General features: G+C 37.2%; 1 protein-coding gene across 1 annotated transcript in view; it reads right to left on the bottom strand.

Moving 5' to 3' along the window:
• CA10 (carbonic anhydrase X) overlaps positions 1 to 18,694 on the bottom strand; it is a gene marked incomplete at its 5' end in the record, with an annotated part of 121,129 nt that overhangs the window by 25,455 nt on the left and 76,980 nt on the right. The window lies entirely within an intron of this gene.

Raw genomic sequence — 18,694 nt, forward strand, 5'->3', positions numbered from 1 at the left:
TTATCCTATTACCTTGCTAAAACGTCTAATTATTTGTCAATGATGCGAAAACCTGAGAACTTAAATGTGAGAAATCATTATATGAATGTAGCTATTACTTTTTTTCATTGACACTTTAACAATACCAATTCCCTAGGCTGTTGTGAGGAAAGGATCCCATATAAAATTATGGTAATGGGGACTGCATATCACTAAAATGATATCTAATAAAAGAATGCTTTCTGATATTAATAAGTGTAGTATATATGCAAAGTATCTGTTTAGCTTTATAATTAATTTAAATATAAATGGTTACGTTTTACTGCACAACAGATTATGTGCTACTAGCCTTTGTAAAGCACGTTATTGCAAGTTTAAAGGGAGACACATAGATAGAAAAAAGGTAATGGAAAAAAGTAGTTCTTCCTACTTTTTAAAAAAATGTCATTGAACTGTGACCCCAGTTTAAAGTCAGAATTCTGTCTCCAGTGTTCCCTGATCTCCTCAAGAAAAGTTGTACCTGAATTCTATTAAAAATTGCTGGTTTCTCAGCAAACAGCATGAAGAGTTTTTCCTGGGAGAAAGGTTTTAATAATTAAAATTAGTCAATACTGAAGCACAGGAGATTATTTGATCTTGTTCAGAAACTGACACTTTCCAGAAGGGAAAAAAAATGCAATCTTTCTAATAAATCACTTTGTGGAGAACTGGGAGTCAAGTAGAAGAAATGTGCTGCAGAAGAAAAGAGGGCAACTCACCAGGGAAATAGGTTTGCTCAAAATAATTGTGAGTTTGAACATCAAGGTTGAGATGTTTTAGGACATTTCCAGAAAAAAAATCTGTAAGACTCTAAGGATGAGATGTAAAAATGCATTTTTTAGTACTTCAGGGCATTACATCCCTCAAACAGATTATATAAAGTTGCTGTTGGCTCTTGTGCTCCAGTCCAAATTTCAATTTGTCTACTTTCTCCCCTGTAATTGCAACTAAACTCAGCTGTTTTATCAAGTCAGTTTATATTTCTGCGCTGAAGTGAGGATGCCCACCTTCATTTAACAGACTTAAATTTTGCTCCAATAGCCCCTGTCAACTTTGGTTACTGCCAGCAGATGAAGAGATGAAATCAAAAACATGCTAGTGGGGGAATGCGTGCAGCACGGACTGAATTTGTTTTCAGCTATGCTCTTTTTCAGACTTTCCTATAAAGATGCCCGTGCCACCTAAGTGCATGATGTTTTCCTTGCCCATATTCAGACCCATACAGTCCCCTGCTTTTATGAACACCAAACCCCTCCCCTGCCCTTTTCTGTCCTGTTTCTTCACATCACTTAAAATCTGTCATTCTTCTAATGTTAGCACTGCTATCCAGCTGTGCCATTCCTCACTGCGCATTTCCTAGAGAGGCAAATATGCCCTCGTTTCCTTTCTCAGTGGTGTTCGGAGGTTAGTGAATATATGTCTGAAACCAGACCACTGCTTTTTCAAGGGGCCATCACAGTGGGAAAGGGCAGCACTGCTGCTGTGCTGCCTCCATCATTCTGAGGATGTCACAGGTTGCTCTTGCAAGTGTTTCTGAAAGCATGGAAAAATAAGTTCAGATGCTCAGTGGGGTTACGGTATGACACCTTTTCTTTGTACTGCCAAACTGTGTCTTTGCGTTCTGTTTTTTAGCTTTGATGTTGCATAATTAGAATCACTAAATTTCAGGAATGCAAAAGATCCCAAATGTTGCATTAACTTAACTGTGTTTTAAAAATATTATTCCATAGCTTTTTATCACACAAGCAGGGCAACATCAATGTATAACCTAAATGTACAGAGTGATGCTGCAATTCAGCAGAATCGATATTGTGGCTGAAAAAACCCCTCAGCCTTCTGAATTCTTTTGACTTGTCTGATTCACCCTGTTTGATCTCTCTTGTGGCAGATTGGATGAGAAAGTGGAGAGGCAAAAAAAAAAAAAAAAAAAAGAGTATATGGGCAAGCAAACTAATGGATGCACAACCAGGTTTTCTGTTGCCATTTCACAACTTTGGAGCACTAAACTTTTACATTGTGTAATATTTTAGCAAAGTTTATTCTGTGTTATCTGAAGCACTACAAAGTGTATATGCCGTTTGTATAAAAAAAGATGACACAAGAACTGCCTTTAACATAGCTGGGAGAACAGACACAGGCTGAATCTGCTCATACTCTGAGTAGTGACATGAAAGTACTGTTTGTACTTCTCATTAATGATTTTATGTCTGTACTATCTTTGCTAGAGCTTCTAAGTGTTTAGCAAGGAACAATAGAACAGAACTTATTTTTTAGCATCTTTCATTCTTCTGCTGTACTTCACCAGTGAAGTATTCAATACTGAGTAGTAGAAGAACACCTTGGAGTTGGGGCCTGGCATCTGGTATCCATCACAAACCCTCCTGATATCAACAGGGATTTCATTGGTGGAAGAGGGACAAGTTATTATGCAGGTCTAGAAGATCACCAGTAGCTTCCTCACAGCTCTGTGCAGTTTTATTCACTCATACGCTGTTCTCAGCCAACTGAAGTCTGGTGAATAAACAATTTCATAATGGATAAAAATAGCCCTACTTTGACAATGTAATTCCTACCTCTTAAAAAGACCCAGATAAAACACTATGGTGCCTTTGGCTGAGGTTCAATTACAGGTCACTGTTGAGAGTAGATGAAACAATGTTATGTGAGTGATGCTATTAAATTGCTCAATTGCCAATGACTTCTGCAGTATCTGCTTGTATTTTCCAGGAATTCTGTTTCAACAAAATGCCTCTGATGACCATACAGCCCCATCTATATTACAAAAACAAGCTCTAATCTCAGCTTGTTTAGAGCAAACAAAAGTAAGGATGAGGATGCTGCTGCCATGACAAACTCATCTGCTGCCAATGAGCCAAACACATCAAAGACGGGGGCAACCAGCAGCTGGGGTTCCGTCAGCTCCTCAGACACTGGTGTCCTTCTGGTTCCTCTACTGTTAATAACAAATGGGGAGAAGGGTAAAACTACTAGAGCAATAAAAGCAAGAAAGACATTAGCGGTTCCACAGTGCAATCTGCCTAAAGCAGGAGCTGCTCACGTTGCTTCAGAATAGGAGGAGGAGGAAAATTTTCCGTGAATCAAAACACTTAAGCAACAAAGGAAAATATTTTCACCTAGACAACTATTAATAGTGGATCATTCATTCAAAACAGCTCAGCATTCAATTGCTGCTGTTTTTATTTCATATGTAAGAGATATATATAGTTTGTAGCTCTAGAAAAGTTGGACCAAAAACTTTAAAGTTGATGCATTGCAGCAGGTCACAGACTTCAGATTACAATGGCAATGCTGTTCTTTCCCAAGTTGTTGGCAATAGTTTTACTGTCTGCAGCTGGAGGTGTTCACACAGCCACACATGGCTTTTTTATTTTTACATGTTGTAAATTATATTTCCAATATGAATTAAAATTACAAGGGAAACCTGTTGTTGTTTTGTTGTTGTTACCATAGTACAGTTTGTTTTGTAGAAACTGGTAAGGCTCCACTTTCCACACAGATGAATGGTATAAGTAATGTATACAAATGAAATGTGTGCATGTTAAGGCTGAATTGCTTTATTTGCTTCATTAACAGCAATGTGATGAACAGTTATTCAGTTACAGATCTACTGATTAGAATCAATCAACATCCCAAAGTTTGAAGATTGTCAAAATAATTAAATGGTTTAATAAATCTGAGACTATACATCCAAAGAAAAATGACTACATATTTAGAGACTTTTTTTTAAAGATCTTTACTATATCAGCATTCCATGAACTTTGAGGATACATCTTGTAAATTATTTTCACTGCTTCATTGACTTTTAATATTGTCAATGCTCACAGCCCTACTGCAATTTGGAAGAAAGTATTTTGAGATTTACTTAGCTTGCCATATTTATTATACTACAGTTTTCTCTCTTTGGCATTGTTTTTATCTGCCTCTCTTGCTATACTTACATTACAATTTTGGAACTTTAAAAAAGTAGCTGGTAAGAGACAGGTTCAGGTATAGATGATAAAAGATTTTCTGGGTGGCAGAATATTGTGCTATTTAAGGACATCCACCTACCACTATGAATGAATTTTGAGAAATCAGGTGGCCAAAATTTCTGGGACTTTGAAAACCCCATGAAATCTCATGTCCTGTTCTTCACCTCGTCATGATCTGTTGTCATGACTGCAGATGACTCAGCCTTTCCGTCTCAGTCTATCCATTTGTAAAATCGGCAAAATAATTACACTGCAAAGTAATTGATAGTTAATGGGGAACGTGTTAATGACCGTAAAGCATTTGACAAAAAGCGTTACAAGGGCTATCATTAGTGTCTGTTGCGAGCAGCTACCAGCAGTTCTGAATATCCAAGGGGACCACGATGTGACCGCTTCCAAAGAGTGGACGTGTCTGAATTAGGTTTTTGGTTCAGGCCCAACTATAAACAAAACAACGAACTAAAAGGAGACAGATGGTCTCTTCTAGCTCTTTATTGCACTTTTATTTTCCTACTCACAAACATTAAAGGGCAGATTTTCAGCTGATACTCTAGAATTCCTCATTTAAAATTTTATTTTAAACAATGTAGGACTTTAGATTTAATAATGGTCGTTCACTTTGAGTTATAAGCTGCCACTTTCAGAGCACAAAAGGAGGAACACCGTTTAGCAGTACACAGGTAAAACTGATCTACTTCAAGCTGCCCAAAGATTGTTTGCTTACCACAACCAAAATATTGATGAGTTTACAAGATCATTTGAAAGACAGATGGCATCACAAAACTGATGTGTCCTTCAGTTCTAGTGCAGAAGTCTCTGTCTTTTTAAAAATTCTGTTTTCACCTAATCACTTGGTAATTTCTATAGTATTAGCAGTTTCTAGATACATTATTATTTGGTAATACCTCATGTACATCAAATAAGAAAAAATGAATGTGAAGTTCATACACAGGATCACAGTGGAACCAAACCATTTTAAATTTAGATGGATTTAAAGTATTTAAATCCCTGGGATTGCATCCTGCTTTCTTTGTATTGTGACCCACTGTATTGTGCTCACGACAGAAACAACTGCATTGTAAACACATATCCTACCTTACTTTACTTTTGTTAGCATGTCCATGTTTTCACTTATTTCAGTGGGGCTGTTATTGTATGTGAAGATTTGTGGGGATAGATCCCAAACATGCTGCCTGAAAGCTCAGAATTCTAACAAAAGATTTCCAACTTTCTTTGAAGTATTCATCTCCAGTACTGAGTGTATCTGAAAAGTAGGTATGTATTTTCAAATAGGCCACAGGAAAAAGGAACTTCAGATACTGATTTTTTTTTTTTTACTCTTTTTTTTTATGCTGTCATTTCTCCTTTCATCATTTTCCTGGATTTCTGAAAGAAAATCCTATGAGACTGAAACAGACAGACGTTCATTAGAATCTGGAAGAATGAGAGTGATTTTTTTTTTCCCCCTAATTAACTGCCCCAGGGAATAGCTCTACCAGTTAGGAGGAAGAACAGTTCCTCTATTGTGCCTTTTGTGACTTAGGAACAGTAGATAGGGAGGCTCTAAGCTACAAATCAAACAGTGAAAATCCTCTTAACTGAACACACCCTTGGGCTTCACACAGAATAAGGCCTTACACTAATCATAAGCAGAACAAGTTGGTATTTTTTTTTGCTGAAACAGGCTTTTGCTGGAAAATGCTTACATGTCAAAACCAAAGTATCTCGTGGAGGGAACTTCATTTCAAAGAAATTTTGCTGAAACATAAGCAGAGGCTATTGGAAATCTCCCTGATTTCCTGCCACTTTGTCTTGTGATTTAGCCAAGAGCCTCGAGGCCAGATGACTTGTCACTCTAGTTGACCTTAGAGTAATTTGTTGGTTTTCCTGTGATGTCCCTCCCCTCAGCAGGGCTGTAAGTGTGTATAAAGTTTTGTTTGTGGGCACAGGCAGATTGTCAAAGGGACAATCTGGGTACTTAGAGCATGGGAGCTTTAAGACTCCTATAGAGAGCCTTAAACCACATCTCCTAGGGTTAGGATGTAATTTGCAGCCTTGAATGTGCATGGAAATATTCATGACTGATGCATCTTTTATGTCAGTAATCATGCCTAAAGCAGGAGTGGTCAGGGATGGATTGTCCTGTTTAAAACCACAGCATTCTCCTGAGCTCATCCATTAGCCACCTCACTGGAAATGTCTCACTGTGACTACTGCTCTGAAGGTAAAAATAGAACAAAACGTGCCAAAATCTAGCTTAACTGGAGGTAATCTTGATGTAGTAATTTGTGTTTCAGGTAAAACTGGCTCCACAGGTCAATGCCACAGTACTCCTTAGGAACAATCCACAAACCCCAAAGCCACAAAGTAATTTCATAATACGCAGAATTGGGACCAGAGCTCTGGCTGCCTCTTTGATTATTAGTTTCTGTCTTTAAAGTATAGGCATGTCCTGCTAAAGGAATGTGTGGTAAAGAGAGCTTTATGTTTCACCCATGATGGATTGTTCTGAAAATACTTTATTTTTAATTGTGCTGGTAGCATATTTTTATGATATTTTATTGACCCTTCCCTGTTTTTTGTGGGAAGACAGCAAGTAACGAACACCAACCTGTCTTCTCTCAAAGCACTTGACAGTAGTACATGTAGTACTAAGAAGTCTTTTACCCTTTTCTGAATCAGAATTCCTTATTTCAGGCAGGTGTGCTAATTCATCATTTATGCATATTACCATAAGCTTTTGTTCTCTCAACAAAGAAAAAAAAGGATAAAGGTTTGTTTCTTGCTTCTTCTGGAGAATCTTAGCAGAACCACAATTGGAAAGCCATGCTCTTCTACTGCTTTATTTAATGAAATTTAGTGCACTGAAACATATTGCATCGATAATTTGGTAGATTGGAACAGGAGGAAGAAACTGCTGTCTACCCAACCTCACTGGGGTATTGCAAACTTACATGGTATGGAGGAAAAAAGCAGCAGGCAATGAGAATTGGGTGGCTGAGCTCCTGCAGCCATGGATGTTGTAAGATTAAGTCCTGTATAAGCACAAAAAATGATTGGCCTCTCAGGACCGTACATGCATGCTGTGCTTTGGACATAGACTTCAAAGTATCAGGCTGGGTTGGAGACAACTGTATAGGATTGATAGCTCAGTCCTTGATCACTTTGTGCTTATTGTCAGAGGAAATGGGAATGAAATTGCTAAAGGTGAAAAGAACAAAAATTCCAATAACAAAATATGCCAAATGGATACTGTTCACACTGTATAGGCCTTGGAAAAACAAAAAATATCTATTTTTTATTAATAGGAATTATGCATTTGAGAGAATGTGACAGCTGTTTCTGACCAGTCCTATACTGAAGCTTAAAGAGATTAACACCGTGTTACCAATGGCTTCTGTTATTAGCAGAATTTCCAGGGACTAGACCGCAGTAGCATGTTCATATTTTGATAAAAAAGAGTAAATAAAAATTGAGATGATGGGAAGAGATGGACATTAATGGACTTGCTAAAATACAGAACTCTCTCTGCCTTTGATAGAACTTGCAGAGTGGTAACATGTATGTAGTGCTTTGCTAATGTGCCTATGGCAAATCGTCAGTTAGAAAATGATTTCATGGCAGTTAGATTAAAAAAACCAACCAAACTACTGAAAAGTAACAAAATAGAAGGAATTAATTTTTACTGAGTTTTAATCCAGCAAATCTTGTCAGGTGTATGCAGTAATGTCCAGTTAGTTTGTACAGCGATAAGAGTACAGGCAGATAAAGGTGAGATATTAAAAGATAAATGGAAAGAAAATGGACTTCGAAGAAATGTCGTTTAACCTTGTCAATTCTAATTCTCCACAGTGTTAACACAGATGCTATTGTGCCTACTATCACTCACATGTTATTTTCAAGGCAGGTAGGCCTGAGAAACTGATCTAATTGTAATAAATTTAGAAAGACATGCTTATGAAATGATAACAAAAACTTAAGTTTGCTTTCCTTTATGGTTTGTAAAATATCCTAATACATTATCTACCAAAATTTTGTCTAAAGAAAACAAGATTTAGAAGTATTTCCTTCTCAGTCTTTATTGAACATATCCATTACCTAGATGGCTAAAATAAGATACCTCAAATTTAAAGTATTTTGATTCTCTGGGAGGCTGTGTATGCCTGTGTGCTTTTAATTAAGAAAAGGGGGAAGGTCAAGTCAGTATGCTAAATGAAATCTGTAACTCTGCAACCTCACAGCGTTCCCTGAAAATGTAATAAAAGCAGCTAGAATTGACATGATTTAGTTGGCTTTTTACTCAGACACTAAAATGCCTCACAAGAAACTATTAAATGCAAGGTGAGGAACAAAGACCTAACAAAGGAGTACCTTGAGCCACAGAAATAAACTGAACGTTAGAGAGCTAATGGTAAGGGTTCACAGCTGCCACCGTGTATTAGAAAACGGTAATTATTATCAGAGAGGAGGGAAACTTCTGGGCTGGACCTCCTCCTGGGCTAATTCAGTCCTAGAAGGATGTGGTCCCCGCCACCATTCAGGTCCCAAGTCACAGCACCCAGAGCATCCACGTAGGATGTGGAAGACCTTTCATGCCATCTTGGCTGCCTCCTTTGCCCGACTTGGACATGGGTATGGGACAGGAACTCCTGCCTCTGACAAGAGGGCCTTACCAAAAGGTTTAGACCGTTCAAAATCAGGGTCACATTCACTGTCTGAAGTTCTTCCATTTGTACAGAGTAACTTAAAAATTGCTGAAGATGCCAGCTTCCACTCTCTGGACTATAAAGGGCCACACTTTCTCTCCGAACGAGTGGCTTTTGACTCCACTTAGGCATTAAACTCATTATTGCAATCAAGATGTGTGGCTATGTGAGTGCTCAGCACCAAACATGCTGTGTTTGATGACGATGGTTCAGTATCTTGAAAGTGTTCTCATCTGTTATTAACTTTGGATTTTCCTGCTTATGATCCGATTGCCAGCATTCATCCTCCAGTGCACAGGCAGTATCAGTTAAGAGAGACGGGGCTAAAAGGGTATTATGTTTTTTTACAGTCTGACGTCCATGTTTAGTATATAAATAACAAATCGTACAGTTTTACCTCAGACAAAAGTCCACTGCCTTCATGAGAGTTTTGTCCAGGGTAATGTTTATAGTAATTGCTTTCTGTGTTTTTTATTGTTTTAGTAAATTGCAACGATCGTAAAAAATCACATATGCTGGCTTTTTATTTTCTTTTGTGGTTACCTATAATAGCTGCAAGAGCTTTTGTATAAGAAGTTAGTCTGATTCCTCCTTTCTCTGGAATGTTACATTAAATATATTTGGGGAAAAAGCTAGAATTTACAAGAAGTGTAGTGGAAAAATCATTACCAAGTAACATAAAACCCATTTCAAAATGGGTGTAGTTTTTTGGCTGCAGAGGTAAATTACTCTTTAATTAATCATCCTGTAGCAAGTAAAGTCACCCCAAGCAAATTATAATAATGTGGAATGAGGCAAAATGAATACTTCATAAGTGACACTGGAGGTTTAGAGCGCTGAATGTTTTAATGTCCCAGTGGTTTAAAAGAGCAAATCCTACAGCTGCTACTCTAAGCAGAAAAACCCCACCTTATTGCTTTGTGATGCTGGATTTTTAAAATTGAAGCACCAAAGGGATTTAGATTATAGTCTGTGACAGACTGTGCTCTCAGTACATTGACACTCTCTTCCACTTCCCTCCCTGCTGCCCCCCAAAAGAGAACAGTTGGTAACTGAAAAGTAAACATGTGCAAAAATATATTTATTAGTGAAGGGATCTCTTTCACTCAGTAGCTAAGAAATTCAATATTTATTATTCCATGCAGCAAATATTTTGCTGTGTCACACGCTACATTAATATAAGATGACATTGTCATAGACCCTGCAATTTGTTTGGACAGGCCCTACAATTCTGCTAATGGATGGACAGTCCCTAAGATTCAGAAAAGTAGTTTCCAAAGAAGGGAAGTTTTCTGGCACGGAACACCCACATATGTGTAGATAATGAAAAAGAAGAAGAAAAAAGTCTTAAATATCTGCCTGTACAGTTTATTAAATTTCAGTATCTAGCAGACAGTATCTATGGAGCTTGTATCACAAAATCTCCAGAAGGCGATATACAGAAGAAAAAAATACTGGGCCCCAGAAATGGAGCTCCTTGTATCGAGCACCTAGAATTTCTTATGCAGAATCCAGAAAGAATAACATGCTTCAGTAAAACTTTGAGAAATCTAGGGAATTTAGATGCTTTCAGACTTAGGTGATAGATAAGCAAACGTTTGCAGAAACATTTCTGATTCTTGCTATAACTAGCTTGAGAGTAGAAGTCTTATTGCACGTCAGTGGAAGTAAGAGAAGTTCAATGCCATGTAGCAGCTTGTATCCTAACTTCAACAGCCTTTGATTCATTGCTTTAAGAATAACTCCCTTAAACATTATATGCAAAATTTTCACATACTTAAATATTTAACAATGTTTTCTAGAAATCAACTGTCTGCAGAAATCAGGTGATCTCTGTGTTTGTTGTCTGAAATGTTAACGTATTCAACAGTTCCATAAAGGTTTAATGCAATTTGTTTCAGGCAATTTTACCAGATCTAAATAATCAAGATGATGACATACTAAAACACTTCTGAAAAGGTCCTTCATTTATTTGATGTGACAGTCAACTGTAATTTTCACCTGCAATGACTACACAAATACCTCAGTAGTCTAATAAATGAAAAAGTGCAAGCCTAAAACAAAGATCAAAATCCTGCTCAGATACCTGAAATCTAGTCTCAAATTTTAGAATTGGCTAAACGTTTGTTCTAAAGTATCATTCAAACTCCAGATGGTATCTAATGACTGTTTGGGATTATAAAATTAAATGACTGTTCCTTTCAATTATATTGTTAGTCTTTCTGCTAAAAGAAGTAAGTACTTAATTCTCCCCTCTATCTCTTTCTTAGTTTATATTCTGTGAAGAGCCATATTTGTGTCTAGGTCCAATCCTGATTACCTGTTGGTGCAATAACTAAACTTCCGTCGTCTATTCACCAAGAGAAACATCATATTACAATTTGCTTCAAATAAAAGTATTAAACTTTTCTGGTTTTATCTGTGCTATCATAAAAAGCACACTTAGACCAACAGTATGAACTGTAAATTCTTCCCCTTGCAAAAAAATAAAAAAACCCCACCTCATCTGTATTTCAACTGCTAATCAAGGTTTGGAAAGGTGAAAAAACAACATGAATGGTATTTATGACGTGAGAAGCTGATTATACATGAAGTAAAATTCTTCATTGCTGATATAAAGTTTGGACATTATATAACTTGATTTGTGTAATTAAGGTTTTTCCTAAGGGAAAGATAAAACAGGCTATTTCTAGAATCTAATTTTCCTTTAAAAATGGCAGTATAACTACAACAGTACTAAATGTAAGACGGTGACTGCAAGAGTGTACTGGCACTGCCTAGCAATGCAGCTATTCATGCAAAAATGACTTTTACTTGCTGTGTATTTTTTCTATTTATATTCATGATCAATAGTTGGTACACCTTCACCTGATTTTATAACTTCGCCTGGCCATTGAGTTTTGGGATTTGTTATGTAACAAGCATATATTACCCACGACTTGAAGATGACTGTCTAGCCAAAAAAATACAGGAAGGGAACATAAGTTACAAGTCAACTGTTCCACTTCAAAAGTGTTAAAGATGAAACTCCTTTTGAAGGTCACTAAGGATTAAGATGCATATTTAGCACATAGCCAGTGTAGGAAGCCTACTGCGTTTTGATGTAGAATATACCACAAAAATTTCTGTTCCATATTCCTGAAAAGTTGGCTTTCTCATGGTTTTCAACAGAGTAGTTCAAAAGGAGAAGCTTCCTCGATAAGAAATGCCAATAGCATTTTAAATATTGCCCATTTGCTGCTTACAAAATATTGGGATGTCAAAACATTATTCTGACTGGGACTTCAAAATTGTTATACTGCCATGTAGCCATGGATGTTTAGACAGTTCAGTTCCTGCCTGGCTTTCCACTCATTTTCAGCTTTTGGTTGCAAGGAATCACTGTCATCTCCTCTCCCCACAGTTCTGTCCATAATTCATATAAGTGTATATAACGTTGAAAATATCCCACTAAAAAAAAAAAAAAAAATTACAAAAATCTAATGGAATTTGAAATGGAATTGGGTACAGCAATTAGTTTGCATTTTCATCTGCAGACCTGTATCTTATTCATTAAGAAAGTAACAGTTGAATGTGTCTAACTCAGATGCTTTGAATTGTTTAAGAAAGATAAGTACACCAGGGTCAGAACAAAATAATATGAGAAATCTGGGAAATAAAACCTAGCATTCAGACTTTCAGTATTAGATTTGGGGAAATTATCTGCAGTATCTCATGAAACCTGCAGATATTTTATACCTTCTAGCTTGTCACTTTATATATTCCTATGTAGCCACTGGGGGATAAGTTTACTTGTTCAATTACTATCTGCCCCAAACTTTTTGGGTATACTAAGTGCATTAGGCTTAGCACCTTAATGACTCCTTAGTCAACAAAACTTTCCCTTAGCATCTTGATTTATCATCTCATTTTCCTTTGTGAAGCATTTTGGGAACATTTAAAAATGTTTTTGATAAGTTTCGTTTTATAAGATAACGTAGGCTTCCATTATACCTCCCTGCAAGCTTTGCTGTCTAGATAATCTTGGCAGTGTTCTTCCTTGGGCCATACTTTTTTTTTTTCTTATGGACCATGCTTTTGAACCAGAAGGGCTCTGCTGTCCAGAGGGAGAGGCAGCCGTTTCATCTCCATGTAGTCTTAGAGGGGAGACAGACCAGGCAGCCTGCTACTAAAACACCTCTCTGTTAGAGTGTAATGTCCTTATGAAGTCGATAAAGGGTGGAAAGGAATTTCCATGGAATGATTCAGAGCTCTTAAATTAGCAGACCACGGTCAGGTGTGAATATCTCTCAATTTGTGCTAATATATTGTTCAATTCTATTTTCTTTTATATTAACCAGCACTAAAACCCCATTTACCTTAAAATATAATATTGATTTTGGTTTAGAAAAACACAATAAGCATGCATTGATGAATAAGTGTCCTTTGGACTTTAGCTCTGCTTTTTATGGATATGAATATTTTATAAAATTTTGGGTGAAACAACCTGTAATCTTTAGGGTGGATAGAGGTGCATTCTTGCAACTAATGCACATGTTCATCTCCCACTGATTTTGAATTACTCATGTGAATAGTCTCCTTATACTGTAGTGATGACAATACCACCACCTCTTCCTGATTTATATTCTGTTCCTATAGTAATTTAATTCATTATCCTATTGACTTTCTCCTCTGAAGCTGAACATTAATCTGAAGGTTATAGAGATTTTACTAAACCACCCTTCCATTAGACATGTGTTCCCTCATCTGGTACTTTCCTCAGAGGCTTATTTTTCAACATTAATAAGCACCAGAGTACAGTAAACTTATCTTCTGACTGAAATACTTAAAAATGACCTGCATCATTTCCAATAAAGTCTCCAAAATGTAAATACAGATGGCCTGTGGCAACCGACAGGTCTGAATTTCAAACTTCCTTCTGCAAGCTGTGGGCGGGAGCGCCGGCGTTGCGAGGCGCAGCAGGGGCAGGCTTACAGCTAGCTCTGCTTCAGCGTCGTAACCACCTGTAGGAACGCGGTTACGAAGAAGCAGGACGCTCCTGTCCTCTCTGCTCAGGGACTTCGCTAGCTGATTTAATGCTCCTTTCCTGAAGAAGAGGAAGGGTTACGTGCTAGCACAATTTGATGAAGAGCCATGCTAGACTCACAAATCCTCACATCAGTGAGGCTTCCTAGTAGAGAATGAAACGGAAAAACAGATCTGGGAGAGGAATCTAAATATTGGGTGAGTGTGGGGAGCTGTGGAGAAACCAGGGGCTTTTGTGCAGAACTGACCCATAGGTTAGAAAAGGAGGCAGAGTCCTGAGCCAAATGTCACATGGGAGGCACAAGTGCACATTCACCTTCGAGGTGATGAAATTTTTGGGAATAAGATAGGAACCTTATCAAAAAAAAGGAGATGTAAATGGCTTGTAACAAGCAATACAATAGAGAGTTGGCCTGTACTTAACATTTCTTCCAACATACTAATTTGCCCTGACCTGTTCTGTTTTGCCAACATAACTGAAGTCATAGTACGTGTACAATACTTTATTCCAGTAGAGGTTTTCTGGTTGGTTTTGTGGGTGTGTTTGTTTGTTTGTTTGTTTGTTTAAATTTTGTTTGTGTGGCCTTTTTTTTTTAATATATATGTAAACAATACCAACATCAGGATTTTTGAGGTGGCTATTTGGAACCACACAGGCAAGTCAAAGGTGTACAGAAGGTCTCACTGACAGAGCCACTGTTTCTGATTTAACAATTCAGACTACTCTAATTCTGCAGCAGGCTGGATTAAATTATTCCAGCTGGCCGGATGCCTCTCATAGGCTGTCTATCTGACAGTCTTGCTTCTAAAAATATCAGAAGTTGGATTTGCAACACTGATCTCTCTGATAAGTAATCTTTTACTGTCATCGGAAGTTTCCTACTCACATAGAATATGCAGTTAAAGAAATTACAGTAGTAGGTGAAGGCTGGTATTTCAGAATTTCCAGCCTCCCCCTTTGATTCCCATTTTCTTGTATCTTACTCAGTTTTCTTAGTGGCTTTTAGGAACAGCAAATCTCTGTTCCAAACTGTGTGTATAGCTTGCAATATGTATTCGTTTATCTAAATAGTATTCTGGCTTTCATATTACTTCTTATGTAGCGGATGAAATCATTGTGTGTTCACAATCTCTGTCAATGGGTTTTTGAAGGGTGACTTGGTGGGCAGAGAAGAAGGAATCTATTTTTTCCATGTGTTGTGGACTATGGTCTCTTGTTTGGAAGTCTCTAGCTATTGATTTTGTGAAAAGTGCATAACCCCAAATAATTAAGATCCCTGACTTTCTGCCTTTACATTGATGAGGCTACTACAATGCACAGCCATAAAGTGGTTGGAGGTTTCCTGCAGCACATTTTTTAATTTTTCTGCTTAGGAAATAGAACTGGTATGGGTTTTTATGACTTCGCCACATGGTAAAGTTAAACGGCCCCATTTTCACTATGAACCTTTTGGAGATTTTTACATTTTTATTTTAACAAGGTAGACAGTGCCTGAATAACAGCACTCTGGTAAATTCTCCTGTAGTTTGTACTGCTGCTGTCTGAAAGGAAGATGGTCTTTCTCATTAAATGATATGGACTCTGAAGCGTTAAAAACTGTTTTGCATAGAGACACAAATGATTTGTGCCTTAGTTGAGGACTTCGGTAGAGCCAAGATTTTCTTTTAATCATTATAATACAGTAGGATGCTTATGCAAAGAGTAGGGAATTAAACACACTCAAGTATGTATTAGAGGGACAAGTAAATGCTTGATTTATTTATTCAGGCATTACAAAGCCTGCCTTTCTTTCTACATTAGCAGTGCCAAACATATTGATGATAATCTGATACGGTTTTAAAGCCCTTACACTCAAAATATTTAAGCATTAGTTTGGTTATTCTGCCTGCTAAAGTGATAATTAGGGGCTAAAAGGTAACCAGATTATTGTAGAGATCTCTCTTGACAGCCTTTAACACCTAGTTAAATGTTAAAGCCTGGAAATTACAGTATCATTTGGACCACAGCATATTTTGAAGCAATTTGCTATTTCTAGATTTTTTTTCATGCGATGGTACCACTCCAGTGCTCTCTAGCTTGCTCCGAGTGCCTGCCCACTTGCAGAACATCTTAACTAGGCAAAAAAAAGTCCTTAAGAACAAAAATCCTGCTTCCTATGGATGTTAGATGGGACTTCCAGATGTGTAAAGAACACTGCAGCTCATTCAAGATATATTGGGGCTGTTTAAAAGCTGCTGCCCTGTCTGCACTTTGTTTGAGCCAATCTAATAGTTTTCCAGTAGTGTGAGGGACAGGTACTGCTCTCTCCCCTGACCGTTCCCCAGGTTCCTCTTCTCAGCGATGTGCTGACTTTAACGTGGATTGGAGACTTCAGTGAAAATGAGGGGACAGATATGGATGGAAGGAGAAGTAAGAATGAGCTGATTGTGATCTACTGGAGTGGATCACACTTCTTGGGTGACTTCATCTCTGGGAATTGTTTCCACAGCAAAACAGAGGTTTCAGTAAAATCCATAGTGGGTTTGTCCAACACAAATAAGAACAGCAGTAAGAAGGCAGTGTCATGGGAGTTAGCTTGTAATTAGCAGTCAAACAGCGTAATCCTGCAATTATTTTTCTCTGGTTGCCTACATATGCTAAAGCCTAAGCCAGCAAATATTCATTGCTCTTCTTACCTGCACTAGCTAAATTAAACTAATACACTTATGCAGTTGTTTTTCTTTATCCCATCTCCTCTGACAGCATTATCCAATGCAGAAGTAATAGTAACTATCAGCAACAGTCTTGAAAGCATACGTTATGTTATAAAGGCGTGTACTCTACCATAAAGGCAGCTAGCTTGTCTACAGTTTTCTTACTGTAGCTACTGGGAGCTGTAGACATTACATCTTCCAGTGGTGAGAGCTTATCGAAAATCACTTATTTATACAGACAGCACTTGTATGGGTGGATGTATATTCTAAGAACACCGTCAGCTACTGTCTTTCACAGAAAATTTGTACCCATACTATTCAGCATGATTGATTTGAATCTGTGCTCATACTTGGGAAACAGTATGTGTTCTATAAATAAGACTTAACTGTGGAGATGCAGGTTCAAATTAGTAATTAATACTTGACCTTATTGGAACTTGCCTGTCCAGCTGCCCAAAATGTCAGTCTGAAACTTTGAAAAACACATCCTCGAAGGCCAGAATTCATCTCTCCATCTGAAATGGAGGTGTCTAGTCTAAGCTACTTGGCCTGTTGTTTGTCTCTGCCCTGTTGTCAAGGGAGATGCATCTCCACAGAATGATTTGTCCTGTCCTAAGAGATACATCTTGAGCTATCAGGAATGATCATCCTCTGAAGATGCTAATCTCATTCCACTCGCTGCAGGAGGAACTCAGATAACTAGATGAATACTGTGGACCCAGCTGTGCATGACTGTCTGACAGGGGTTTCCATTTAGCTATGTTTTCTACTTTTATTAAGAAAAAATTGAGGTCTTTGTTAGAAAATACCAAATGTTAATAGTACTTCAAAACTCCTACTTTCAAAACCAGAAGAGACTAGTTAAGTATTAACATTAAGTATTGCAAAAAAATGCTCTGCATTTTTACCTTTTGTTATGGTCTGATGAATTCTTATCTTAAAAACTCTCTTAAAAATACATGAAATTATGCTGATGCATCATATCAAGTGGTGTGTTTCAACCAGATTTTTGCTTTCTTGTTCAGTCAACCTGCTTTCGTTTGAATATTGCTCTTCTGTAAATCTGATCAGCAAAGCAAAGGCCTTATTTACTACAGCATATTTAACTTTCAGCTCTTAAAGGACTAATACATTATACATTCACTTATCATAGAATTTTATGAAGGCAACCAGAAGTCAGTTGTGTAAGACATTAATAACTTCATGAAAAAGTTGCCACTGGATATATTATACATCTATGTAGCTTATAAAACAAAGCAAATTATTACCATCAATTATAATTCCATCATTTGACAACTCTGCAATTAATTTCCTACTCTTAAATAACTGCTGCTTCACAATGCCAAAGAAAATGCCATTCATTAGCTGACTCATCACCAGAGTCTATGATACATAGTACAGATAGTAATTTGATTATTCATCTCCATGAAAATAAGTGCTTTATTTTGAAAAACTATTCGTTTTTGTCTTCTGAAAGAATGGTAAGAGGATACCTTGAGTATCTTTAAAAATAATCCCTACAGTAATATACAGCTATTCTGAAACATTATTTTATTTGTTAGGAGTTGTGGAGTAGAGTTGCATGCTAGATAGTTTGCAGGCATGGCACAAGCTGAACGATTGGGTGCTACAAAACCCGTGCACTTCTTCTATGTAAAAATACTCCTACATAAGAAGAATGGAAAGATTTTGCTTTGTCTACCAGCAGGTCTGCAAACTTTACTATACGTTTTTAAAAAGTACTCCATATACAAGACTAAAATATTTATCCAGCAAGAGTAAGGGGTTATCCTGCAATAGCTGTCAGGATTATTAAATTATGGTCTTTTCTGGGACACTTACAGACACGTATTTAAAATACAAAGCAAGTACCAATTCTGCCAGGGTTTACTCGTGGAGTTAACTTTATTTCTTGAGCGGACCAATAGGCTTCTGTGGAATCATCGCTTAAAAGCAAGTATCTCCTTATTTTTACATGAATCAAAGGCAGAATGATACTCAATGTGAAGTGTTACACACCAGTGAGTAGCAAAAACAGCACTTTTATTAGAACTTGAAGCACTTTCAGTATTGCTTTGTGGTTAATCTTGTATTTGCATTTACTAGGGATATAAAGGACCCAACAAAAGATACTATATAGAGTGTCTATATGCATGCAATAAATAAAACAGTTTCATTTTTAGATATGAGTCACACAACTTGCAGTGCATGAGCAAAAAAAAAAAAAAAAAAAAATTCCCTGATTTTTCAGAATGGATA

Source organism: Phaethon lepturus, unplaced genomic scaffold (genome assembly GCF_000687285.1).
Source record: "Phaethon lepturus isolate BGI_N335 unplaced genomic scaffold, ASM68728v1 scaffold7566, whole genome shotgun sequence".
NCBI lineage: Eukaryota > Metazoa > Chordata > Aves > Phaethontiformes > Phaethontidae > Phaethon > Phaethon lepturus.